This window comes from Talpa occidentalis, unplaced genomic scaffold (assembly GCF_014898055.3).
Source record: "Talpa occidentalis isolate TD23 unplaced genomic scaffold, MPIMG_talOcc4v2.1 talOcc4.10, whole genome shotgun sequence".
NCBI classification, from domain to species: domain Eukaryota; kingdom Metazoa; phylum Chordata; class Mammalia; order Eulipotyphla; family Talpidae; genus Talpa; species Talpa occidentalis.
In genome coordinates this window covers 30,940,567-30,953,492 of record NW_023600993.1, presented here as the reverse complement: position 1 = coordinate 30,953,492, position 12,926 = coordinate 30,940,567, and the positions used below count along the sequence as shown (strand labels likewise).

At 38.3% G+C, this 12,926-nt stretch overlaps 1 protein-coding gene across 5 annotated transcripts in view; it reads left to right on the top strand.

Annotated features, from left to right (window-relative positions):
- The window catches only part of ANO10 (anoctamin 10), a 139,284-nt gene that overhangs the window by 38,539 nt on the left and 87,819 nt on the right, over positions 1 to 12,926 (top strand). The gene's annotated exons all lie outside the window — the stretch shown is intronic.

Sequence of the window (12,926 nt, the reverse complement as noted above, 5' to 3'; positions counted from 1 at the left end):
GCCTATTTTAAATTGTTTCCACATCAGACAACTCTGTTACTCTAGAGCATTGGTGCCCTGGCTGTCAGTAGCTAGCAGTTTCACAACATGCATTTACTGGCATGAAAGCATGAAAGTAGTTCAGGTAATGGGAAGACATGAGAATTGATGCTGTGTATTTCCAGTTATTGCCCAAGTTAGTCACTGTGGTAGACAGAGGAGCATGACTTTCTAGCCGTTGTGCTGACTTGCCCAGTGCTCAAAAGATAAGTCCTGTTTGCAACAGAATCCTGTAGATTTTTTTTTTTTTTTAAAGGCATGTTTTATTTATTTATTTGTTTGTTTATACATGCACTGGGTATAGTCAGAAGCGCGGGAGGGTGAGAGAATTCACCAGAGCCAGAGCGGGGGGCAGAGCAGGCAGAAGGACCGAAGCACACTGCTGAGGGGAGCAGCGGGCCGCAGGAGAGGTCTGCACACCATGTGGGACCCTCCTCCGGTGGCCAGGGAGCAGCCGGGGATCGAACCGGCGCCGCAGAGGCCGCGGGCAGCTTCTCAACCCAGCGCTCAACCGCTGCGCCACCGGGGAGGCCCAGAATCCTGTAGATTTTATTGTTTTGATTTTTTTCCAGGTTCTGTCAGTTCTACTTTCTTAAGCAAATAAATCCTAAGAAATGTTTTGATAATGTCTCATTTTGATAAAAAGCCTCATTTGTGATAGGTGTGGACTTGATTGTGAAACTCTAAAACTCCAAAATGTAATGTGTAGGAAGACCCATAATTTCACATGCAAAATACAAGTCAGTTACCTGTCTACTTTTTAGTTTTTCATTTTCTTCATCATGTTCCTGAATATAGATTACTGTAATACTTGAAGAACATTTGAAAACTAACCAATTATAAATGGAAAGATTTTGTAGGTATTTTTTTGTTGCTAGTGGTGATAGTTGTCAGGAGTACTGTGACTGTTCATTTTTATTTATTTAAACCATTGAAGAAGTTGTGGAAATTTATCAAAGCAGAATTTAGCAAGAACACGGAGTGGTGATTCATATAGTTAAAGCTTCAGAAAGTAGAGCTGTCCAGAAGAATTTTAGTCACAAACGTGTACATTTCTAGTAGTGGCAAAAGAAATGTATTCTCCTTTGCTTTTTGCAATCCTTTATCACATTTGATAGGAATCCGTGTTCATGATAGATGCTATATGTGGAATATGTGTTTTGGAGAATGATGTTAGACAGCATTGAGTAGGAATGGAAAAGAAAATGACTCTGGCTGATAAAAGTAAAAGTATTCTGAATTTTTTTAGTTGAATACCTATGAAAGTGAGAAAATGAAACAGAGGTGCTTTAGACACTGGATGGCCAGCTTACCAGGATCACAGTGCACCTTCTTGATTTAGAGTGTGGCCCTTTATGTTGTGCATCTAGGAACTTGCCATTTCTGGTAGATCTAGTTTTAATTAGGTTTTTGGAACTGAAGTACACTTAAAACTAATGAGACTGACAAGGGACTAACCAGAATGCCAGATAGATGATTTACCATATGGAGATATTTTTCCAATGACTGTAACAGTTGGTGTTGAATTGATTATTAGAAGGTTTCTTGGTAAATTTAGAATGCTGGATTAGAGGAGTTTAATAGTCTTAAGAGACCCTAAAAACCTTCCCTACTTCCAAGCAGAGCAGAGCGCTGTCATGAGCCAGATTTTGGCAGCAATGCTGGCTAAGTTCAATACTGCCCTCTTTGTGATCTGATCTGCACTCCTTCTAGATTTCTGGCTGGTGAGTTTTTCTGTATATTCCCATTAATTAACTACAACCTTCTTTTGTATTTGGTGAGAAGGATGGATGGATGGCTGCATGGATAGATGGAGATATACATATATAATTTGCAAATATTTTCTTCCACTCTTTGAAATGACTTTTCACTCTGTTACTACTGTCCTTTGATGCACAAAAGTGAAATTTATCTATTTTTCTTTTTTTTGGCCTGTGTTTTTGGTGTTACATCCAAGAAATCATTGTTTTCTTCTAGAGTTTTAAAGTTTTAGGTGTTTCATATATTTTGAGTTAATTTCTGTAGAAAAGGTATATAAAGGAAAGGGTCCAAATTCATTCTTTCGCGTGTGGATATAGTTTTCTCATCATAATTTGTTGAAAAGACTGTCCTTTCCCCGGTGAATGGTCTTGGCACCCATGTTGAAAATCATTTGAACCATGTATGTGAGGGTTTATTTCTGGGCTCTATATTCTATTCTATCGATCTATAACTGTCTCTTTTTTAAACTACTTGACGGAGGGATGGTTGACATTGAAAAACTACTTATTTAATGTATGCAACTTGATGAGTTTGGAAATCAGTGTACATGTATATTTATGTTGGCACCACACTATTTAAATTACTGTAACTTTGCAGTAAGTTTTGAAATCAGGAAGTATGACACTTCCAACTTAGTCTTCTCTTTCGATTGTTTTGACTAACCCAGGTCTATATTAATGTGCTTGTAGAAGCTATGACTATTTTCTTGATTTCTTTTTTAAAAAAGATTTATTTATGCATATAAGAACTGGAGTGTAAGCCAGAGGTTGAGGGGGAGGGTTGAGAGGACTCAACAGAGAGAGTGGGGAGCAGAACAGGCAGATGTACTGAAATATACTGCTGAAGGGAGGGGAGCAGTGGGAGAGACCTGAGAGGTCTGCCTGCTGGTCAGCTCCCTGGCTGGTTGGGGATAGAACTTGTGCTGCAGTGGCTGCTGCAGTGGCTGCCGGTAGTTTGATAGTGCTGTGTCTTTAACCCCCGCACCACCACTTGATTTCTTAAAACTATTGATCAGAAGTTGGTATTACATTGGCAAAGATTAGTATTAAAATAAGCCCTATCTTTCTACCACAGCAGTATGTTTGAAGATTTACTTTTTTCATCCCTCACTTTCTTTTATTTGAGAGGATCCTGGCTTTGTATTCTAAATTGAGAATTTTTGTGTCAGAACAAAATCAAGCTCAGAGAAACTGTTAGAAGTAACCAAAAATTTTAGTAAGTTAGCTAATTTTATTCTAGTGTTGCTGAGACCTGAGCTAAATGCCATCTGGTCTTGTAATGAATCCAACATTTGAAAAGTTTGCAAATAAATTAGAAAAATTCAGTTTTTTGTTTATTATCATGTAAGTTTGCAAAATCATACTGAAATTCTAATTCGGAATGTTATGGAAAGTTTGTCAAAACCATCAGTGGATCAAATTAGGTTGTTTCTGTTTATAAGATTTTTCTCTTTGATCTGCAAATGTGTTTTCAGAAATGGAGGTAAAATTTTAAATTGTTTTACTTCCTATTTTATTTCCTAGAGTTTAGGTAAAGTTCTTTTTTTTTTATTGAGTTTCTAAAATTCTTATTCCAGAAGCTATTAAATTAGCAACGTCCTCTCTCTCTATGTTTATATATTAATTCATAGTCCCTAAAATTGTAGAAATTTTACTAACTGAAAAAAACATAGTAAGTCTTAAATTTATATACATGCATAAAATAAATTCTTGTGTATATATTTAATGTCTTGATGAGAAAAGCAATTGAAAATATTTTAAAGGTTTTTTCCTTCATTTTCACATCTGTTTTTCTGATCTGAATTTGTTAACAAAGAAAACTTAGAAAATCTAATGAATTTATAAAGTTGATGTTGATAGTGTCTTCATAATTTAAGTTGTGAATGAGTTGTTTTAACAGTTTTTTGGTTCAAATCCAGGAAACTAATTTTTTTTTTTTAAGAAGCATTTTATTTTTTTTTTAAAGTTTTATTTATTTATTTATACAAGCACTGGGTACAGTCAGAAGCGCGGGAGGGTGAGAGAATTCACCAGAGCCAGAGCAGGGAGCAGAGCAGGCAGAAGGACCGAAGTACACTGCTGAGGGGAGCAGCGGGTGGCAGGAGAGGTCTGCACGCCGTGTGGGACCCTCCTCTGGTGGCCGGGGAGCAGCCGGGGATCGAACCGGCGCCGCAGAGGTCGCCGGCAGCTTCGCAACCCAGTGCTCAACCGCTGCGCCACCGGGGAGGCCCAAGTTTTCGTATTCTTAAGGGTTTTTTTAGTACAATTTAAAATTGAGTAAAAGGTAAGTATGATCATTACTGTGTGTTTGTAATTCATTGTCATGTTTTGTGTTTTTACTGCCATCTAGTGTTGCCCTTAAAAACTAGTGACATTTGAGTACTTTTTTTTTTACATTAAAGTAACACTGTATATAACATTAAATAAGTCATTGAATCACTGATAATCACGAGTGTATACTACAAGAAATTCACTTTTAAAGTCCAATTCTGCCCTTTGTCTCAATTTACCTGCTCCCTCCCTCCTTCCCTGACCACGAGTTGGTTTCACAAGTTTATTTTTATATTATTTAGTTCCTCTGTTTTCTCTATGTACCACATGTGAATGAAATCATATGATATTTGCTCTTTTTTTATTTGTAAAATAGTTACAAAAATTTATTGTATACTGGCCGACAGAATAGCTTACTGATGTAGGAAACCACATGAAAATGCTCCCTTGTAGGTTAAAAGTGGTCCAATGCTGGCACTGCCATACACAATGGATTAGATCCATTAAACCCACTGGATTAGATCAATATTAGATCCATTAAACCCACTGGATTAGATCAATATCCAAGTAATTTCTCTTCATTAATATTCATTATCCTCGGTTTTTTTTTTTTTTTTTTTTTTTTTTTACATTTTGAAAGGACAGGTTTATTAGGAAAAGGAAAAAGAAGAAGAGAGGCACCTGCACAGTCACAGGTGGCCAGGAGAGCTGCCTCTGCTGTTTTGCAAAGTGAAAAGGTTTGCAAAGAGAAATACCTGCCTAGTCACAGGCCAGTAGGAGAGGTGTGTTTTGCCAATGCCCATCATCCCCAATTTTGAGACAAATTCAATTCACTTCTTAGATATAATTTCAAACAAATGATAAGTACATTATTTTTGTAATTATTTCTTTACTGTTTACTAAGTTGAGGTAACATTAGTTTACAACACTGTGTAGATTCCACCACTACATTTTCTCAACACTCCCACCACCAAAGGTCCATTCGCCCTTCACCACCGACCATCTGGCCCTTCTACCCATTTCCTCCCTCCTTCCCCTTTACCTTTTACCTTTACCCTACTTACCATTTACCTTTTATCTTCTAGTAACCATCATTCTGTTGTCAGTCTAAAAGTTTGTTTTGTTTTTGTTTTTTTTACATTCTATTTATGAGCGAAATCATACAGTGTTTGTCTTTCTGCTTCTGACTTACTGCACTTAGCATAAGCCCCTCAAGATCTATCCTTGTTGTCATAAATGGCAAGATTTCATCTTTTTTTATGACTGAGCAGTATTCCTTGTGTATATGTATTTTCACCTGTTCCTCCATGACCAACCCATGATCTCTGGATGCTGGGATTGTTTCCTATCTTGACTATGGTGAATAGCAATGCAGTGATCACAGGGATACATATGTCTTTTCAAATTAGTGGGTTTTTTTAAATTATTTTTATTTTTAGGGTGAATACCCAGAAGTGGGATTACTGAATCATATGGTGCTACCTTTAATTTTTTGAGAAACCTCCATACTGTTTTCCATAATGGCTGCTCCAGTTTACATTCCTACCAGCAGTGCACTAGAGTTCTTTTCTTTACATCCTTGCCAATACTTAGTATTTTGACTTTTTGGTAATAGCCAGTCTAACTGGTATGAGGTGGAGTCTCATTGTGGTTTTGATTTGCATTTCCCTGTAAGTGACATAGAGCATCTTTTTGTGTGTCTGTTCACCAGCTGTATATCTTCTTTGGTGATGAGATATAAGTCACATACCATACAATTCACTCATTTAAAATGTACATTCCGAGGCCTCCCTGGTGGCGCAGGCAGTTGAGTGCATCGCTGCAAAGCTGTCTACAGCCTCTGCAGTGCCAGTTCGATCCTCGCCAGCATCGGAGCAACCCACATAGCAAGCAGGCCTCTCCTGTCTCGCTTGCTGCTCCCCTCAGCAGTGTATTTTAGTCAGTCTGCCTGTTCTGTTCCCCACTCTGTCTCTGGTGGATCCTCTCACCCTCCTGCGCATCTGGCCTGTACCCCGGCTCTTGTATAAATAAAAAAAAAAAATCAAATAAAATGTACATTTCACAGTTCTTGCCTGACTTTTATAGCAGGTCCTCACAGTCTGCTGATTTTCATGCTTTCTCTTCTCTTCCCCCATGCTTTCTATTTCTGGAATGGTTATTCCAAAACAAAATTCTGATCATATTTCTCCTCTGCTACAGTTCTTACGTGAATCTTCATTATTTACAGAAGAAATACCTCAGTCAAATACCAAATTCTTTGCAATCTCCCTTTCTCCTTTACCTCCCCTGCTGCCCACTTTGCCATTGGACAGCCCAGGCCCCTTTCTGCAAATTGTTATTAGCATTTTCTAGAATTGTATGTCAATCATGTGTCTCTTCTACTAGACTCTGGGCTTCCTGAGAGCATGGACAAGCATGCAATAAATATCAATAATTGAATTACTTTCAACTGTTTGTTTTCAAGTGATTAAGCAATTTCTTGTTAAATGTTTCTTAATGAATGAATGAATTATACATATATATTTTTGGTGAACATGTAATTAGTGGCAGTTAAACATAAGACAGCTTTATGTTTAAAGAATTTCATGGATCTTTGAGAAGTATATTAACTAAATCCTTAGGTAAAATACTAAAATTATAAAATTTATAAGTGAAGGTGGGCAGAATTAGACAGTATGGTACAACAATTAAGAGTAGGGACTCTGGGTTCAAATCCTAACCCTGTCTTTGACAAGCTAAGTGTCTTTGAGTAAGTTCAGCACTTAAAACTGTTATGAGGACTAACAAATACATGTCCATGGTCTGCTTACTGTACTGCCTGGCAAGGTTACGTATTCCGTATTTGTTAGTTATCGTCACTGTTGTTTCAGAAAAAGACAGTATCTGTTCTCATAGATGTTTCTTTACCTAACTGAAAGGTCTGATTAAACTTGGAGGATTTAATTTTAAAGATGCCTAGGCAGGAAGCTACAATCAACTCCTTGTCTGACCACCACTTCCCAGTTTTGGGGCATGTGTTGGGTTCTTGGGAGGGTGCTTTGGATTAGGATACTTTTGTTGTTGTTTTTTCAATTTTCTTATATCATCATTTTTGTATAATATTTTATTTCTCCCCTCATGTGTAGTCCCCATAATTCTTCCACCAACACAGCACCTGTGACCATCACTATTGTCTCTTCCTCCCTCCCCTGTTTTGACTCCCCCTCTGTATGCCTCAGATCTCTGATTTGCCTGGGACTTTTGTCTTGTTCCTGAGGATTAGGGTACTTTTGAATGGAATTATTGAACTGGGTTTTTTTCTCCCTATGTTCCTGTGAACCTTGGTAATTTTCTGGTCTTTTGTGGACTGTTCCCCTCTGTAGTTTTATCCAAATGAAACACAGTTCTGTACTCTCTTAATGGTGTGGGAATAATTAAAGACAGTCAAGGCAAATTTCTTTCATTGAACACGTATTTATTGTGTCAGGCATTACTAAGATTCAGCCCTGGCTTTAGAAGTGCTCTTCTAAGGCACTTCTTTTTTTTTTTTTTCTTTTTTTTTTTAAATTCTTTTATAGAGGCATGTTTTATTTATTTATTTATTTGTTTGTTCATTTGTTTTGTTTATACATGCACTGGGTACAGTCAGAAGCGCGGGAGGGTGAGAGAATTCACCAGAGCCAGAGCAGAGAGCAGAGCAGGCAGAAGGACCAAAGTACACTGCTGAGGGGAGCAGCGGGCGGCAGGAGAGGTCTGCGCACCATGTGGGACCCTCCTCTGGTGGCCGGGGAGCAGCCGGGAATCGAACCGGTGCTGCAGAGGCCGCGGGCAGCTTCGCAACCCAGCGCTCAACTGCTGCGCCACCGGGGAGGCCCCTAAGGCACTTCTAAAGACAGAATCCTCCATGAAATAAATCAAGTGCAGTACAGGCCTCTTTTCTAACTTTCCCTAATGAAAGTTGGAAGCTTTCTACATCTCCTCCTGACAGTCAGGAGGTCTTTCCAGAGCTCTGGGTGAGGATGATGGGGAAGTTGTCCACTCACTGAATTAAGTGTTCACCAAGAAGCATTTTGCTTCAAATTTGTTTATGTGTGATATTCTTGTTACTGTAATTGACATAATTTAATTAAATGGAATGAAAACTGATGAAATGTGTGTGCTAAACAGAGAGAGCCGTCGTTTCTGTGAAAACCTTTGGAAAGACTCCATAAAGACAAATTGCTATCAGATTGGATAAAGATGAGGCAATTATGAAAGATTAGGGAAAAATCATAAAAATATGGATAGCTTCCAGATTCTGTTTTTACTTTGCTTAGGAAGTGTCTTTAAGTTTTTAGTCTTATTTCAAGAAAACAAACCTGGGAAGCTTTGCCATTGTCATATGGGGTTGTTTATATGTGAACAACAGTGAGAATCCCCATCATTGGATCCTATTTAAAGAAAAGGCGTTATACTAAATGATTTACAAATAAATGTATATTTAACTGTTAAAATAAGACATTAAAGATATGCATTGTTTAGGATCACTCAGTTGAGCCAACTTCTTTAACTTAGGAACTACTGGTCCTGGGTGTACCACGGAAACAGTCTTTCTCTTTCCTGGGAAGTGTGGAATTGGGTCCAACCTTTAAGTTTGACAATTAATGGGAAATACTTGTTTTTTTGAAGAGTGTGGTGCCCTCCAAATTGATGGTTAGTCTATAAATTGTTTGAATGTCTTTATTAACACCTGGTTTTAGTAAATTACATTCTCTTAAGGTAATATAGTGGCTAACCTAACTTAGACTTTCTTGTCCTAGAAAGTCTAAGAAAATGCAGAACTCACACCTCTGAAAAGATCAGTTTATATTCAGAATGGAGTTGTTTTCAGAAAAGAATTGTACAAGTATTAAGAATTAGAAAACTCATTCATTTCTTTACAGATGTATATTATCATTTTAAAGTCTAGCTAAATGATTTTCTCTAAAGTGAAATCACAGAACATCATATTATACATATTAAATATTAAGTACCCAAATATCCAAAGCCAAATAAAACAACTTGGCTGTTTCTTTGAGGACTGCTACGCTGGCCTCCTCCCAGTCAATGTTTTCAAGGCTTGCTGTCAGTTGCCTGCTCCCTCTGAGTCTCCTCTCCTACCCTAGCCTGTGCCTCCCACGCTCCATCACTGGCCTCAGTACATTGGCTGCCTCTTGGCTTTTCCTACTAACGCCTTCCTTTCATGATCGTGAACTTCCCTTTCAGGTACATAAACCAACTCTGAGTCAAACTTGCCCCCGCGCTCTGCTTTTCTGTTTCATTTCTTTGGGGGAATGGGGATTTTTGGTTTCAGTTTTTTTCCCCAAGGATGGAAAACAAGTTTTGCTTCAGAAAATGCAAAGAGACTTTAAGAACACAAGCTATTCCCACTGTGTATAGTAGTGAATGGAGTTTTGAGAGGGACCCTGGGACTGCTCCAGACAGGAGTAGGGTGGGGTGGTGAAATGTATGGGGAGGGTACGTAATGCAAACTGGGGGATGAAAGACAACTGATAGAGAGCTAGGAGCTGATGATGAAAATTTTACATTCCATTTGTACTTCTTTGCAAAATGGTCTCTTATAACACACTGGCGGAACTGCAACATTCATTTCCTGTCACTAATGTAAACTTGACTTGGCCAGTCCAATAATAAGTAGCAATGAATAGGTTGAAAATGGAATCTACTGTATCCCCCACTGTGAGAATGAACTTCCACATCTCTCCTTACTAGGGAGTAGTCCCCACTTGGGAGTGAGGGGAGCATGAAATAGGGTTGTGCCTGAGAAGCCTGACCCCTGTGCGTATCACACCGTTGACTTGAACCCACGCGCCTCCCCTCCTGTCTCAATGAAGTCTCTCCTGGCAGCCTCCAGGTCCCTCTGCCCCCTCCTCTTCTGACCAGAACACTGGCTGGAGTCTCTTGAGTCCTCTTTTCCTTGTTCCCAAGTCTACCTTGCATTTCAGTTTCTACAGTTTATTGATTAGGTCCCCGTTCTTTTTACTTGCTGTTCTCACAGTTTCTTCTTCTGCCAGAAATAAAAAAAGAAAAAACTGCCAGAATTGTTCTTAAAGATCTATCCTTGAAGTTATTCTGCTTTCATGCGACTTTCTATTTCATGCATTTAAGAAGCTGTTTCTGAGTTTAGTGTAAACGGAAACTACGGAGCAGATAAATCACATTCTTGCCCTCTGAGGAAGCCTGGACCCAGGGGTGGAACATTTCAGAACTCATTTTTGATGCCTTTGTTCTTGATCTTTCCTTCAGTTAAAACGGTGTCTTTAAATTCATGCTTATCAACATCTAGATCCTGCTTAATAACTCATTTCCTTTAGGAACGTTTTCCCAAATCCAAAATGTTGTGTTGGTCTTTAGACCAAATCTCACTTCAAGAAACATTTAATTGCTTTTTGTATTGGAATTTTGCATCAAATACTGGGCCAGATTTGAATAATGTTTTTTTTTTAACAACATAGACATTGATATATTAATTGCAATTGATGAAATGGTGTCAATTTGACCAGCTCATACTTTTTCTAGTTACTTTGATGTATTGTAATTGTTCTTTTGTTATTATTTCTGTTTTCCTTTTCCTCTTCCAACTTTAGTCTGTATCTTTAGTTTCTTTTGTAGCCCCCCAAGGTGCCATGTTACCAAGACTAGATTAAATTAGAAACTTTATGAGTGTGTGCTGTGGACTCCGAGGTGCTCATAAATGTAAGATGGTAATATTACCACTGTCATTTCTTTCTAATTAATGAAATGTGTCTCCAGTTCCATTGTGTTATGAATGTTACTAAAAATGAACTATTTCCAAATATATTAAGAACCATGAAAGGAAAGAAAAATTTTGAACGTTGATTCTAGTCTAAGAAAATTTCTTCTTACCTTACATATTTTAGTTAAAAAAGCTTGTCTCCCATCTGAAGGAATGTAAATGTCATGTTTTACACACATACGTGCTTGCACACATATATGTATTTGCTTGTGTGTGTGATTTGTTTATGTGTGTTTTGCAAGATATACCTATTCTGAGCCTGCAGATCAGGTTTGTGCTCTGACAGATGACCTACAGAATGTAGAGATGTGATTATCTCCCCTGCTGTGTCAGGCCCTAGGCCCAACCACTTCTCCCTATGTGGGAAAGGTTGCGCTTCTCTTCTTTCCGTGGCAGCACCTTGCGTAGAAACTAGGTACCATCTGTACTAATATGTCTACAGTGTGGTCACTGGTGTGCTTGCGACTCAGGTTAAGGGAGTATTCACAACTAGAAGTCAGGGAGAAACCCACATGGCATGGCAGACCTCTCCTGTCTTGCCTGCTGCCCCCCGTAGCAGTGTTTTGGGTCTTTCTGTCTGTTCTACTCCCCGCTCTGTCTCTGGTGAATTCCCTCGCCCTCCGGCGCCTCTGGCCTGTACCCCAGTTCTTGTATAAATAAACAAACAAATAAATCTTTAAAAAAAAAGTCAGTAGGATTGGAGCAGAAAGAATACAATGTATTATTATTATTGGTAGTAATCAGTTATAGAAAAGGAACCACAGGGAAAAGCAGCTTTCAAGATAGCCAACAATATTCTTCCACAGCTGATAAGTCCTTGACTCACAAAGGGTTTGCAAAGCACATATGAGCAAGGTGTGGGGAGAGCTCTTTGCATTGTCTTCTCTTTGCCAGTAAGATTATCTGGTAGATTTGTTGTAATGTGCATCCAATCTAAATTTGGACATAAAAATTTAGCGAGGGTGGTTGCCCTGGTTTAGGAGTGAGGTGTGTGACTTATAGCACAAGGGCATTTTTGGAGCAATGGAATTGTTGTGTATTTTGATTGTAGTGATAGCTTCACAGCTCAGTGCATTTATTAAAGCTCAGAGAGCTGTACACCCAAATGGTGGGTTTTCTTCTGTGTAAATTAAAAATAAAATTTTAAATCTCTAAACATTTATTGAAAAATGTTTTGAAAATCTTTTTTTTCCCTGTGGCTTAGGGCATATTTACAAGATGAAGGAAGTCATTTTTTCCTCCAAAATGAAGACCAATTAATCTAAAATTTGATTTTACATGGCAAGCAGCTCTTTTCATACTCCAACTAAGAGTTTGTAATCGAATTTTTTGGATATATTGTTAAGAGGAACATGTTAAAGGAAGTAGACCTCTTTAGTTTTTCTTTCCTTGAGCCCTCCTAACTCCTTTCAACATAAAAGGAGCGGCTAGTCTTGAGTATTGTTACTGATAAGAGCAAATTAATGAGCTGAGCCATAGTCTCAGACATTTGAGAAGTCGCTGGTCATGCTTATGAACAAAAATGATTGGCTGTTTTATGCTTTGTTGTTTCTAGAACGTGGGTAGTGCACATTAATTCAGGCAATTTTATGTGAAGTCATTTGCTGCTGTGCAAAGCCTGAAGACACAGGGTATCCTTGCGTGCTTCTCCCCCAGTGGAATCTGTAGAGGGACTCGGGAAGCGGCACCTGGAGGCCACTGAGAATTCCAGTGTTCTGATGAGTGAGGGATCACGTTGATAGCAGTTAATGGGGTTATTAAAGGCCATGAAGTTTGTATTTGGTAATTTTAAATAAATTCAACCTAAAAGAAACATTTTGAACAACTTGATCACCTTGAAAGTTTGTTCAAAGCATCCTATCTTAAGCTCTTATCAACTGATACCATGGTAATTAGTTCACATGTCAGCTGAGATTAATGGAATTCGGATTTCAGGATTTTCTTCCTGTTGTCTTCATCTGTGTGTCACTGAAACCCGCTGTCATTTGTGCTCATCATAATTTACATTGTTACTCCATACACTATGTTGGTCTGAGAACTGTTAGTAGTTTTTTTTCTTAAAGATTTATTTATTTATTTTT